At 31.5% G+C, this 15,901-nt stretch overlaps 1 protein-coding gene across 1 annotated transcript in view; it reads right to left on the minus strand.

Moving 5' to 3' along the window:
* The window catches only part of CCDC102B (coiled-coil domain containing 102B), a 202,430-nt gene that overhangs the window by 186,246 nt on the left and 283 nt on the right, over positions 1 to 15,901 (minus strand). The window lies entirely within an intron of this gene.

Consider the following 15,901-nt stretch of genomic DNA (forward strand, 5'->3'; position numbering starts at 1 on the left):
CCAATTGCTAGGCACTGTCTTACAAATACTATTCTCTATTCAGATATCTAGCTGTCAAGAAACTCTCAGATTAAGCAGGAGAATAGACATGATAAACAGAATATTACCACGATATAGTAATGTGTGCTCCCATGGAGGTACAAAGAGACCACAAGGGAGTATGAGAAGAAAAATGTTCCTCTGCTTGGTGGCTGAGAAGATATCATTAAAGAATAAGAACTTTTCAGTCACACACAAGAGCATAATAGCATGAACTGAGTCTATGAATTTCATAGTTTTCAGCAAACTATACATTAATCAGCTCTACTTGAAAGGAAATATGTTCCTCCAAAGGACAATATTTGTACAAATTCAATGAATCTTATTTAATTGTGGTGAAATAGTTTAGTTTATTATGGAGATTTTCAATGGGCATAAAATTTTTAAAATTTCCAGTAAATTCACTGTTTAATTACAATAAAATAAAGGAGGAAATTGTACATGTAACATATATAATTAAAATTTTAGCTTTTTTTCTCTAATCTTTTTTCTCTAATACAAGGAAACTTATCATCAAATACTAGTTGATTCATGTTTTAATTATTCAACCACACAAATTAAATTCTCTAGATATTTACTTGTCTTAGAAATCAATACTCATTAAAACAATTATGTTCAGATTATCAGAATGTCATTATCAAATATACCTCTTCTTAATGTAAATGAGGCATGAGTCTTAGCAAACAAATGATTTGTAAGCCCTTTTAACAAGTTTCATGATAGAGTAACCAATTTACACACACACACACACACATCCACCCCCCATGATCATTTTCTTGATGAGATCATCATTCAAAGTTATCTTTCTTGCATTTATAAAAATGTTTAATTTAAACATGTAACCAAAAAGATTCTCTGAGCCTGCTTCAAAATAGTGGACAATAACAACACAAAGATAATTGCTGGACTTGAGGGAAAAGAAAAGAAAATCCAACTTCTTCCTCTATCCTCTTTGAACACATTTCCATTTGCAAAAAGTTGGGACTTATAAAAACAGAATCAAGATAATTATTTTGCTATTCAAATGTCAACATGGAAAATGCAAGAAAGTACAACATATTTTAGAAGAAGGCTAAATTCAAATGTTGAGTTCCTCTTGTTAAATTTGTTTGTGAAAGCCAAATCTACTTTAAAATTTCTAATAATATTTGGCAACATAAAAGATCTTACCTCAGAGTCCCAGGTGTCCCACTGAGTTCTATTGCATAAAATCTAGAAAACAAACCCATACTCAAATGCATTTTATACTTTAAAATAAATTGTATATTGTAAGTCAAAAGAATTCTCAGACAAATATAATCATGTGAATCAAATATTTTATAAAAGTAATAATAAATTGAAATAAAAATAGAGAAATACATATAACATTTTATAAAAGTAGTTCTTCTACTAGTAAAAAAAAAAAAGGAAGATAACAGAATTTTTTTATTTTGGGTTTGACCACCTTGGGACTTTTCTGGCTTGATTACAACTTACTGTTTTCTTTCTCTCTTGATGTAAAACAATAGAGCAGGCAAAAGCATGTTATGTTAATCATAACAGAAGTTTGCTTGAGGACAGAAACATTGTGTTTCCTGTTTTATCATACATTAAGGTAGACAAACTGATCCTTACCCTATTCAATGTTGCTTTTAGCCATTGTTATTGATTTTTAAATAGTCAGTAGCTGTGTAAGAGAAATTTTCTGCAAGATCTTTTGTTTCCTTAAAAAGTGAAAAGGAAATAGGGAGAAGAGCATAGTGAAAAGGGATTTGATTTAACTTTGGACCAGGTGTGTGACCTTGGGGAAGTTAACTTTTCCCAGACTCAGTTTTAACAACAAAACTATAGTGATTTCACCTACCTTGTGAGAATACACAGCTATCGTACACACACACACAGACACACACACACCCCAGGCACAATGTAGACATTCAATAAATGGTAGCTATCATTTTACTATCCTTTTTTACTACATAAAATTCCCTTTCTGCACATGATGAATTTGTGGCTGAAATTAAAATACAAAGCATAAAACCACTGTTCACACATTTCTGATTACTAGTACCAAATCTTCAGTGAAGGTAACTGAAGAAGAATCATCAGCTCTTTGAACAATTTATTGTGTTTTCTACTTCTCCTTAGGACAGTAAAAAATCTGCTACTATGAAATCTGGGGAAATGAGATTAATAAAATTTAGAAAGTGAAGTACCTACAGATAAAGAATGAGATATGAGAACCATCCCACTATTCCCATGAAAAGCTATGGGAACAATGCAATGAAAAATTGAAATAAACAACTCAAACTGATTTTTCCTTGGTTGCTGTCCAAATAGAATGCACATTTCACAGGGCCCATATAAATAGAGGCAAGTTGCTTTATTATTCTGCTCCAGTCCTGTCATCAACTCTTAGCTTACAGTTATAGGACTGGAATACAAAGCTAGATAAAAAAAAAAATAGATTTGTGCCTATAAAAAGACAGAGGAAAAATAAGTTGGTGCAGAAATTATTTGAAAACGTTTGAAAACAAGAATAGGGTTTTGTGTATGTGCATGTGTGTGTGTGTATGTGTATGTGTGTTGTAAACAGGGATGTAGGGAGGATAATGAGAAAAATAATGCATCTACACTGTTTCCTGGTCAGTTTGTTTCTTTTTCATCTCTGATCCCATGCTTTGGTTAATTACTTTATTCTATATTTATTACACTGCATAATACTTTTAATGTATATGTTTCTTCACCAGTCTATGAGCTTCTTGGGGACAGAACTTACATCTTATTTATCTTTGTCTACGCAGTGATAAGAACATAGAGAACATTCAGTTAACGAATCTGGAGAGAATTAAAACTGTGATTTGATTAAAATACTTTACAACTGCCACAATGGATATGCATGCAGTCGTGTTTATGCCTGTACGTTGGGACATAAGAGGTGAATCTTATTCCATCCATTTGAAATTCTCAGGCTTGTTGGAGATGAAAATATATCTGTTCTCTCTGTGTTTGTGTGTATGGGTATATGAGTGAATATGTGTGTAAACCAAAGAAATGAAGGAAAAGATGAGGGAGTTAATTTGAAAATGATCAGTTACTAGTAATATTTTAGAACTGTGATGAAAGAAGTTTTATCTTTTAATGACTTAAAGCCTCAGACTCATCATAACAAAGGCATGTTTATCATCACACGATCATATAAACCCACGTGAAATATTAACACTTCCTGCCTCATCATAGAGTAGTAAAGAATTACTGTTTATGTTACAGTGCAAAACAATCTGCATTTTGTTTATTAATATTCTGTTGAAAACAATTTTACTTGAAAAGCTAGTGTATCAAAACTTTAGCAATGATATTGATGTGTATCAGAAAAACAAATATAATTATTCTAATGTTTCTGGAGTGTTCATTTTCCTTATTAATGTTAGTATTTTGCCTTTAATTTTATAAACACATAATATAATTTTGTTTTCTTTTCAGCTACCTTTAATTGCAAATGAAATATTTTAGGAAACATGCTCATTGCTACTCTTTCTACTTAAAATACTTCTGGGACCATTTACATTTTTCAAAATGCAGGTACTCCTATTGATATTTTTTATAGCTTCTATAATATGATATTCACCATATCATTTATTGCAGTCTTTAAAATTTTTTAGAGAATCAAAAGAAATGTTTAAATACAAAAAAATTATAATATTTTAATCTTTAATTTTCCTCTGAAAATAATATGATTATACATAATACACCTTAGGTAATGTCTGAATAGTATTGGCCTTTGCATGAAGAATTAACCCATATTTCTGGTACAAAGTCCTACGATAATGCTTCTATGAAAGGAGAAGTATTAATTACCCAAGTGCCTTCAGATTGTCTCTTGACAAAACCAGTTTATTTCAATTTAAATGGCTTATTTATTGAGACAAATGCTCTAAATTGAACAAATATTTTTGGCTAACAGTGCCCAAAGTCTGTTACTAAGAGAAAAGCCTAGAAAAAAGTGATTAATTGGTAAACAATAATTTGCACAGCTTGAAAAAAATTCCACCCTTCAAAAAAAGCATTGAAAAAATGTTTTTCACTGCTTTCCTAGAAATTTAAATAAAGTAAATACTCACTTTGTTTTTTAAAAGGAAAGCATGAATTTTGCTGCTTCAAGGAGCTTAAGGGAAACCCCTTTATATTTCTCATTGTATAAAAGATTATTTTTTCCTCCTTTTTTCCCTACTAATGAAAGGCACCACCATCTTTTCAGTTTGCATAAGCCAGCAATTTTGACTTCTCTTACTAAATATTCTTCATAATCTTCTATATCCAATCATTACCAAATCCTGTTCATTTTAACATTAAAAAGCTTTTATTTACATTCACTTTTCTCCATCTTACCCACCTTAGTCCAAATACTATCATATACTACCAAATACTACTCCTAGAGTACTGAAATAGATTTCCAGCCTCTCTCCCTCTCAATATTGTTCTCCACTCCACAACCAGAGAGATATTTTTATGTTTTTAATTTGATTATTGCACCTTTGCTGAAACCAGGGCAATTACTTTTCCATTATTCTTAGGCTTACATCCAAACTCCTTATCACAACTACACCAGTCTTCCCTCCTGGCCTTCCCTCTTCTAGCTTCCCCTCTCCTGGCCTCCCATTCCCTCCCCTCTTCTCTCTAACTTCCCCCTCCTCCATCCTCCCCTCCCATCCTCTTTCTTGGCTTTACATTTCCTGCCCTCCCCTCCTCCTCCCCTTTTCTCTTCCTCTCCAAGCTTCCTCTGCCTGGATTACCTGGATATCCCACTCCTCGTTCTAGCAGAGCTTGAATCTAGCAGAGCTTGAACCAAAATAATTCAACTTCCTTAGGGGGTCAGTCCTCTATTCCTATATGTTAATTCTTCAGAAGACTATTGCTTCCATGAAAACTGTAGAAGCATCAACTTAAACTAAAATATGTGTGCTCACATTTTAAAAATAGAAAATGCTCGATATATTCATTAGGGTTTTGATCTCTCTTTCTGCCTTTTTGTATTTTGCCTTATCTTGATTTATTCAAAAACATCAACTTGTGAGCTAAAATAAAATCTTAAGCTTCCCATCTGACTGAAGAGACCCCCTTTTGGCCAAGGGCACCCCAGAAATATCCTAAAGCTGAATGGCTGGCCATGCAAAGGGAAGTCAGACATGTCTTTCCATGCCCTCTTTCCCCTTTTGGAGTTATTATTTTTTTTTTTTGTAACAGTGAGATACAAAATCATGAACAAGCTGAAGGCCATGTAAGACAAAGGTTAAACAGCACCTGCAGGTCATCAATTCACTTAACAGATCTCTTGTGGCTGGGTGTATGTCCAGTGGCTTGTCTATAATTAGCAGACTTCCTTATCTTCACTTAAAATATTCTAGGCCTTCAGACAAAGCTTTATGTCTTTAATCAATTACAAATCAAAGAATCTTTAAATCCACCTATAACCTATCATCCCTTACTTTGAGATGTCCTGCCTTTTCAGCCCAAACCAATATAAGCCTTCCATGTATTGATTTATGACTTTAGGTGTAATTTCTATCTCCCTAAAATGTATAAAACCAAACTGTAACCAAACCAGGGCAAGACCACTTGTTAAAGAATTCTTGGGCATGGCTCTCTGGGCCATAATCACACATATTCAGCTCAGAATAAACCCCTTTAAATTATTTTACAGAGTTTAGGTTCGTTTCCATTGACAAACCTACTGAGTTCTCACTGTCTGAAAGACATAACTTCTGTTACAGAGGCCTTTAATGCTAATCTACAGAGAGACAATTCAAATTCACTATTGTTTTCTTAAAATGCTTTTCTATTACTTGAACTGAACCATGACATGAAAGTTGTTTCCTATGGCTTTATAGTGACCAAAATCTAGTAATCACATATAACCACAGTTTCTAAATGATTACAATGGCCAAGGACTTAAAAGTTAACTTTTCTCTGAAGGAGATGAGAATTAAATTTTGTCACAAAAAACATTTCAAAAAATTTAACACCTTTCATAAAGTAGAATTTTCAAAACAGAATCTCACTAAAAATCACTATCCTAAAAAACTCAGCCCTGTGGGGGAAGAAAATCACTAAATTTGCATGTAACAGAAGAGAGTCAACTTCATTCAGAAATTATTCAAAAGTGATGCAGAGTAAGATACGCTAATAATAGAGATTTTATTTTCTAGATTATTCAGGCAGATTAGAGGAACTTTTTCCTGAATTTTTCTAATGATATTGTAGAATTAAAAAACATGTTGGTGTTTTCTTGTTGTCGTTGTTGTATTTTTATTTTAATCAGGTATAAGTTGTATGTGTGAAACATAGCAACATTTGAACAGGGCTTACCACCTCTGAGTGTATTTATGCAAACAATTGTCCATTTTATGAAAGTGCTTTAGTGAGGGTGACAATGAACTTCTTTAGTTAAAAAAATAAAGAAAAGAATCAAATCTATCTGAAAAATATTTTTTTATAAAACAACTGCTCACTATCTCTTTCCAAATTTTTTGGTCTTATTAGGTTTTGTTTGTTTTTTGTCTTTCTCTAACCAACATCACCTGTACATAATGCAATCTGTACGTAATGTTAATCTATTCAAAGATTAACACTGTCTTCCAAATCTACCTCTAAATCTAAATTTTACTGAAAAATCATTATACAAGCTAAATTAAACATAACTAAAAGCAAGAAGTGGTAAAATAGAGTCATTTAAGATTTTTAAAGTACCTGTTGCTATATTTCCTTTTGTCTTTACTTCTATTGCCATCCAGTTTAGAGTTTTAAAAACAGTTCACCAACTCAGGTGAAATAAAAGCATAATAAAAGACACATAAACCAGCAAAAGCATGTAAAACAATGCATTTTGATGACCATTTTATTAAAAACATACACTCATATATACAATGAATGTTACTCATTTCTGCAAGTTGTTAAAGCAGGATAAGAATAAATATTTCTTAGTTTTTAGACCTTGAATTAATTCATGTAGTCATTCAAAAAATATTTATCAGATTTCTACTTTGTGTCCGGCACTCAATTCTAGGGGTTGAAAATGTACCAGTTCATAAATAAATTTAAATATCATGTCATTACAGATGAAATCTGATTCACAGAAATTCAAGTATATGTTTTAAAAAAAAAGTTTTCAAAAGATTCATTTGTAACAAGTTATCTAGATGCTCATACTTTTTAATGGAACTCAAATTATGTTATGAATGATTCAAAACATAGGTTTTTTAACATGATGGAAAAAACTAGAAAAAATACAATTCCATAAACTATAACACAAACTTAAACCTTAGTTTTAGAGTTTAACACTCCTGATTACTCTCCCAAATATAAATATTTACATGTTCAACTCTTCTTCCTTAATGGAAAATGAAGTAATTCTGGGATGAGAGTAAACTAAACTTTCTAAAATCTCTCAAAATATTTTAGACAGGAAAGCCAGCTGCCTCCACCTGCTCATGACAATGTGTTCAAAGTGCAATACTATAGGAGCTCATTTATGTCCTTGAATACGTTAGTCCTTGAATTATAGACTTAGTCCTTGAATTATATGCCTTTTATAATTAAATAATGTAATTGCAGAGGATATTGTAGAAATAAAATTATTAGTGAATATGATAATTTCTGAGTTGCATAATTATGTTTTTTTCTTAAAATACATGACTAATCTACCTTGAAATCACAAGGCTACCTACCTCTGAATAGGAATAGCATAGGTTTCAGAAAATATATTATACCTCTTGTGACATAAATAACAACATACAAAAGAAATATGTAAAATTGATTTTATGTGTAAATAAAGTGATATTCATTTGTGTATTATACAATAAAGATATTAAACCAATCATTTTCTGTTCCTAAGGAGCAGATTAATACTCAGAAAAAAATGAAATAAAAAGGTATAGAAAAGCAGGAAAAAAACCAATGGAATTATTCAAAACCAAATGTTTTTGTATTATATAACAAAAGATCAGAAATCATCTCACCACAAATTATCAGAACAGCAGCTAGCATTATGTTGATGTTTACACAAAATGTTGACTTCTTTGTCTCAGTCACTATAATTAGGTTTATAGCATCACTATATTTCTATGAATTTTTCTAGGATAATAATACATGCTTGTTCTAATGTTTTAAATCTTTTAATTTAAGGTCGTATAAAATACGATATTTCATTTGGAAATTCAAAATATGATGGGTGTACAATATGTAAGCTTTTTCTTATAATAATGAGATCCAAAATGTTGACTTCACTGGAAAAGTTTCATCTGTTAGACTTTGTAAGCTTAAGAAGGAAGAGACATGGAATCTTGGAAAACATAATTGTTAGATCTTGATTTGAAAATTAGTGTTTAAATGCTAGTGAAACTTTTTCCTAGTTTTAATCCCTGCCCAAACTTTCTCCATTTTAGCCAAAATGAATTATATTTTGTTTAGACATAGAATCCCCCAACTTTCCAATCATCTTTTTATGTGTTAATGTTTCTGGGTTTTGTCCTTGGACATAGGAGAAAATAGTACTAAAGAGAAAACCAATTTAACTATAAAGCAGAGTTCTTAACGTAATTGCCAATTGATCTGTAATCAGTTTTCATTTGTTCCTTTTATTTTGGCATAGTTGTTTTATTTCCTTAATAAAGATAAGGAAAGGAATTAGACTAAAAATGTCAAAATAATAGGAAATGAACAGCCAGTGTTTATATTTCTCAAAAGATCTGACTTTTCAGTCCCTGAAATAGAAAATGTAAGCCATGAACGAGAAAAGCTGCAGAGTTGAGGCCAGATTAAACTCCTAATTTTTGAAAACTTTCTTTGTTTTTATTTAGCCTCCCTATGATATAAATATTTTCTTTTCTTTAACTCTTTCCCAAGTAATTCCTCTAATGCCATATTTTAAGTCTTCCTTAAAAGCTCTCTTTGCTTTTTGTCTTAAATCTCTCATGTTTTCCCAGATTTGCATTTCCCAGATATTTCATTTAATTTATTAAAAGAAAAATCCCAAGAATTGTGAGGATTCCTAGATTGGGTTTCCACATTTTCATCATTGCTTGCTTTCATACCTACTAGCTTTTCTTATATTATTAGGATTTTTAGAATTATAGCAAGAAGAGAACATATTGGTACTAGTTATTCCTATGGTTACCATATTTTACATACTTCTCAGTATCGAAATAGCCTAAATATGTGAACATGACAACATCAGAATGGTATAGTGGAACCCAGAGAATACTGGTTCAGAACACCTGGGGTGAAGTCTGTTCCTTGGTACAATCATTCAAATTCATATGTGTTTACTTACAATAAGGAGATAAGTATGCCTTAAATATGATTTATGGTTGCTATAAGAATATTTTGTAGCTGTTTATATTTAGGAGGATTACACCTATCCAGTATGGTAGTCATCTACCAGATGCAGTTAGTGAACATTTGAAATGAGGGTAACCTGAATTGAGATGCTCTTTAAATATGAATTTGACATAATACAATAAGTAAGAGTATAACATATCTCATTAATAATTTTATATTTGCCACATTGTGGAATTATTAAAATTAATTTCACATTTATTTTTAAACTATTTTAATGTTGCTACTTTAAATTATAAATGTTACTTGTTATATTTCTATTGGAGAGCACAGCTCTAGAGCATCCAAAAAAATTTGGGTAGTTTTCCTTTTCACAAAGAATTTTACAGAAATAGAAAACGATGTTCTGATTTTTTAAAACATGCTCAGAAAGTTTTGGCAATATTTCTGCCTCTATCATATAAAGGTTTCCTAAATATACTTCAAATGAAAATGATTAGTAATAGATTACTTGTAATTATATTCCTGAAAAAATATTCTACCGATAATGAAAATACACACCAAAGTAACTGTGCTTGCCATTCAAATATAAGTGCTTGTACTACTCTCATTCTCTGCCACGTGGCCACATAATGCAGAAGAGGAGATGTGCAATAGTTATACCAAAATAAAGTGAACATTATCCAAAAAATTAAATATATCTGCTCAGTATTTAAGCTTTGAGAAGTCCCTTTAAAATATATTTAAAGTTATTTAGACAACATGGGAAAAATGATTATTAAATTTAAACATATATATAATTGTTAAAATATCAGTGTATTGTAAATCAAAGTCCAAGAATAATATCACTAATTCAATGTTTCCTGAACATTATTAATAAATATAATTTTATTTTATTTTATCCAATACTTTGGCAAAGTAATAGGTATCTAGAAAAATAGTGGGCTTACAATTGTTAGATGTCAAAAATTCTATGTCTTGATCTTATCTGTACCTGAAGACTGTTCTATCATACAGTTTGTAAGACCAATAAAATCACCATATAAACAGAGAGAAGGTAAGTGGATGAGATGACTGGCATAATGGTGTCTTGGTATGGGAATGAGTTTAACATTTATTTACTAAAACCAATTGTATTAATTGGTTATGTAGAGGAGGGGTTGAATGTGTTTTCAGGGACAAAAACTTAATTTAATGTCCAAAATATTTTCACATATAGTATTCTTCCCATATTTCCACGTCTCAGCTTCTATTTATTCTAATAATCTTATCTCTCTCACCCACTGGCTGGTTATTTACCTAGATGCCATTTTCATACTAGCATTTCTTCCCCATATCAATGATAAGCACCTCTCTGAATACCTTTTCCTATTGCCTTTCTTTGACACAACTTGGACTTCTTCTCAATTGACTCTTTTGCCTTTTGGTATCCACCCTGCCTTCCCTATTCTCTGCTCCACTTTTAACAAATTGCTCTCAGCTAACATGTCATTTTTTCCACCTTACTTGCTTAGACAACTCTAATGTTAGTGAATTCCAACTATCTGCTTTCTCATATCTGTACCCGAGCACATGATCATACTTAGAAAAAAACACATCCTTTGCTCTCTGGTCCTACTTCAAATTCTTGACTCTTTACTTCAAGTGAACCCTTAATACTACCAAGTAAACCTTACCATATTTTTCTGATCAATTCACTACTCATTCTACCGAACAAGTCCAAATATATTTTGTCTTCAAATTTTTCCTATCTTCCTCAACTCTTTCATATCTGTTGATGAGCTTGTTTTCTGTTTCACTTAGAAAAGTGAAATAATCTAAAGACAATTGCCATACACTGGTTCTACCATGCCTATCAGTCTCATGGATCTACACGGACTCTGCCAATCTCTATGGAGGGGTTGTCCATGCTCATAAAACCAAACTTCCTGTTTGTGTGCTCCATCTAGCCCCTATAAGCTGCTCAGGGACTTGGCTCCTGCAAATAGAGTTCTCTCTTTCCTATTTAATCAGTTTATACCTCTCTCTTAGATTATTACCATCAGCAAATGCACAGCTATAATACATCCAATCTTAAAATAGAGATCTTAATTCCCACCCAGCAGTTGTCCCATTTCTCTAGCATTTTTTAAATAACAAAAACATTTAAAAGACATTTTCATGTTTCCCACTCACTCTTGAAGTCACGGTATCATATTCCACCCCAGTTCTCTACAAAAACAGAAGATTAATGACTTCTACATTGTTAAATTTAATTAATGGTTAATTCCAGGTCTGAAATTCCTATTTTGCTTGACCAATCAATAGCATTTTATGTGATTATCCATTTCATCTTTCCAGAATCACTCACTTACTTGCCTTCTGAGAAATTCCTCTCTCATAGTTGTCCTCCTATCTCACTGGTTGCTGCTCCTCATTCTGTCTCAGCTTCACACCTCTGACTGTGGAAGTGTCCTGGCAATGAGCCTTCAGACCAGTGGTAATTGCTCCAGGTGAACTCATCAAGTCCCTTGCCTTTACATCCATTAATTTTATGATATTTTCTAAAATTCTCTCTCTGGACTCATGTATACAGCTGCCCACTTACCATCATGTCTTGGACATCTAATTAGCATCTCAAATTTCCTATGTTCAAAGCAAACTCTTGACGGCCCTCTCACACCTAAACCTGCTCCGCCACAGTCTTCCCTGTGTCAGTAAATCAATATTTCATTCCTCCACTTTCTCAGATGAAATTTAAGGATCATCCTTGATTCCTCTCTTTTTTCACACTGCATATAATTGTTGTTGGAAACTCTGTCAGCTCTGGCAGGAAATATGAAATATGGCATATCTATAATTTCAACTCCATCTCTAGTATCTATTCCAAACCCCCTTATCTCTTACCTAGAATTTGCATTTTACCTGGCTTCCCCGCTTCTACCTTTTCCCTATATCAATCTATTCTCCAAAGCACACCTTGCAGGATTCTTTGAAAACTCAACTGATATTTACAATATTTCTAGGACCCCAACACTTGAATGGCTTCCCATCAGACTTAGAATAAAAGAGAAAATAGTGGCTATAATCTGTGAAATTCTCATGATCTGAATACAGACTGCTTCTCCAAGATCTTCCTCAGTATCCAAGATTTACAGACCTCAAGCTCCTACAGCACTTTACTTCTACAGATTTAAAGCAGACACTATGATATGATGCATTATAAATTCTGCAATGAGCATCTGCTTTTTATTCAATCCTAAGGACATCTCTGTCTTAAGCCACCAAAAAAAAATCCTTCTGTCAGAATTTCAACACCAAATATCTTCGTCTTTACTACACATAACAGCAATTCTTAGGAAAATTATTAAATATAAATCAATCTAGATAATATGTATATAATAGTATTAATAATCCTCTGCAAAGCTATGGCTTTAATTAAAAGGCTTTGAGCACAATCCATCCTTTCTTTGCTAGCTAATTTCTTCCAATATAATAATCAGTTTTTCTTTTTACAACCAAGGTCTCAAGTTCACACTTAGCATCTACAATTGAGCATCTACAATGGGTCAGGGCATTGAGGACTGGGTAATAGGTATACAAAATGTCTCCTATGGAATATGGTCTTAGAATACAGCCTAGATCGGTTTAATAAAAATAAAATGTCATAAAATCAGTGACCAATCTTTGCATTTCAACTATCTTCATCTGTTTCAGTGTATAACAAAAAGGTATACCTCCAGTAAAGCTTACTTAAATGATAGTATGCTTATAAAATACTAATTAGTATATTTATAAAATGATAGCATGGACATTATGGTAGATAGATGGATAGATAGATCCAAAAAACTCATTATTATAACATAAACTAGATCGCTTATTTCATTGAAAGCACTGAAAATAACAAAGAATAAAATGAATGCTATTCCAGATACTACTCATATTCTACTTTGAGATGAAGTATAATTATGTGATTAAAGTATGGATATATGGGGAAAAAAGTGTTAATAAATAGTTTCTACTACTTTCACTATGAATATATTGTATTCAACATTACTCATTAGCAACATAAATTTTATATATACTTTTCACCTGTTGAAATATAACTGGTATGATGCTTTTCTTTGATAATAATTTAGTCTTTCTATAGTTTTAAAAGGAAGAATTCATTGATATCACATATCAAAAAGAAACAGATAGCCAATGTGTACCAATATGGTTTCCAGGCACCTCACATAATTCATCTGTAAGTAATATTAAATGAAAATCAGTGATGAAATTTCCTCTAGGAACCCAAAACATATCTTCTCTGAATACAGCATTTAAAAAAATAAAGAGAAAGAAAAGCAGAAGTGTTGAATATGAGAACAGCCAATTCAAATGTAAAAACTACTTCTTATTTGCAGTATCAATCTCTTCTCTCTATTCCCAAAGAAAAGAGTGGACCACCTGATAGAATTGTGATTAGTTTGGATCTATAGACCATTGGAATTGATCTTTGAATTGTTGTCTCATTGCTTCCTCTTGAATCCTACTACTCCACTGCCCATTTCAAACCATTCTTTTTAAATTCCTCCAGATTCACATTCCTAAAATACCAAGGCAGCATAGTGGAAATAGCTCTGGAGAGAGGAAGACATTGTTTGAAAATATTGTTCCAGCACTAACTACATCTGTGGTTTTAATAATTCATTGAATATTTCTAAACATCAGGTTCCTTCATGTGTAAAATAAAGATAACATGTAAAATAAGGTTCATTTTATTGCACAGCTATCACAATTTTAGGCATGAATATAAATCATCTTGCACACAGGAAATACTGTTAGTGTTGGCAGAATGATGATGATGATGATGGTCATGATAAAAAGAGGCACAAATACTCCCTCTTTTCTCAGAAACTTGCAGTTGCCACAATTGTATGATATATAAAGACAAAATTACTCTGTGTGAGTTTTATGATGTTTCGCAAATTTGTCCTGCCCTACCTATTCAGCACAATGTCTCTCATTTAAAAAGGTGTATTTTTTCTGCTCCAATCAGGCAAATTACTAACCATCATTCTCTGCTATATGCTAATTCCTGCCTCAAAACTCTTTGTGCCAATTACTTCTACAAAGTAGAATATTCCTCTTGCTTTCGGCAAATATCCAAGTTTGCCAATTTTTCAAGATAGCCCAGGAGGTTGAACCTCTTTTTCAAAGATTCCTGAATTCCTCTAGCACTAACATCCCTGCTAAAAAGGAAATTTTTAAAGGTCTTGGCATTATGGAAGAATTCAACTGACCTTGTAAAATCAGCATAAGAGAAATTATACTTCTTCAAATAAAGGTAGCCTGAGATTATTTTTCATATTTTTAAGAGTTATAGTCATTGACTTTGATTCTAATAATTAGATGAAACACTGATAAGTTATTTTGAAGCCACACCCATATGAGGCCCAAGAAGCTATGTCCCAGTGATCAAAGTAATTATTGCATCCTGTGATAACACATGAAGAATGTAAAAGAGAGACAATGAAATTATCTATTATTTCACAAAAATATATGTTTTGGGAAATGAAATAATTCACATAAAGTCTTTTATTAAATCTATTCAAACAGGTCACACAAAACTTACACAAATATTATATCACTAATTTGTCAAAATTCCTTTCTTATTTAATGTTTTCATGAAAACAAAAAAGTTAGAATTCAAGGGTATTTTACATATAAATAGGAATATTTATTGATAATAAAATGATTTATTAACAACAAAATATTTACTCAAAAGTTGTAATAACACCCTTTTTCACACACAAAAAAAAGATTAGCAAACATGTACTTAAATGATTTTAGAAAACAGAAAAACTGGTATTGATGTAAATAAGAATATCAAGAAATATTATGTATTTCCATGTCACATATTACTACATATTTCTAATTGTATTTTTTGCTTTAGGAATATATTCCTTATATTTATATTTAATAGACTTATCCACTTGACATTCATTTGATAATTAATCTTTCCAGAAAACATAAGCAAATACTTCCCAATGGTTTGCAGATTTTCTTTTACAGTCTTGTAATTTATTTCTATATAGTTAAACATCAATTTTCTTTGTATTATGTACAAAATTGTATTAGTTTATTCTGTGTCTCTATCTCCTCCACACTATGTAGGTAACTTATGTAAAGAAATCAATATTAATGCTCACTTTGAAGTATACTTTTCTGTTAACAATGACAGGAATTCAGCATTATAACTCACAAAATGAAAAGAACTCAAAGTCCATAAGGCATAGATATGAGGATTTGCATAACAATTTCACTTTTTTACTGTAAAAATATAGATTACTTCAAACACAATAACTAAGTCATATTCATTTGAAACTACAAAACAAAGTTTTAATATCAATATATTCTATTACTGTCTAAATTTAGAGTTGAAATTCTTACCTGAGTTTTGTTTAGTATACAGTTATTTTTTTTTTTTAAGACAGGAAATGTGTGACAAGTTGTCAGGAAAAATAAAACTCACAGTGGAAAAAAATAGAAAGGGAAGGGAAGAAATCAAGTCCACTTTAAAAAGAAACTT

Source organism: Microcebus murinus, chromosome 17, assembly GCF_040939455.1.
Source record: "Microcebus murinus isolate Inina chromosome 17, M.murinus_Inina_mat1.0, whole genome shotgun sequence".
NCBI classification, from domain to species: domain Eukaryota; kingdom Metazoa; phylum Chordata; class Mammalia; order Primates; family Cheirogaleidae; genus Microcebus; species Microcebus murinus.